The following is a 363-nucleotide window of genomic DNA, read 5'->3' on the forward strand; positions in this document are numbered from 1 at the left end:
CTGGGATTATACCGTCACAACGTTTCATTAGGACATCAGACATCACATGTATAAAATAATTAAACTGTATTACTTGTTTCGTTTTCATTCTCCTTTGTTAAAGATGAAACCTAAAGAGTTTGAAAGAAAGAACCAGATATCGCTTTCCTCTCAAACTCCAGACTCCAAACCACACAATATCTCTTAGACACAACCACTTGATAAGCCAAGGTCCTATGAAATGAACCGATGCGAGAAAGTGAGGGAAGAATCGCGCGAAAAGAGGTATGCTAACCGCTTTTCCTGTTACCATGTTTAGGCAACTCTATTTTCCGCCTTCCGCCTGCTCGCCAGCTTTAGGAGAAAGGGAGTAACGGCGTTGTA

This window comes from Penaeus monodon, chromosome 28, assembly GCF_015228065.2.
Source record: "Penaeus monodon isolate SGIC_2016 chromosome 28, NSTDA_Pmon_1, whole genome shotgun sequence".
NCBI classification, from domain to species: domain Eukaryota; kingdom Metazoa; phylum Arthropoda; class Malacostraca; order Decapoda; family Penaeidae; genus Penaeus; species Penaeus monodon.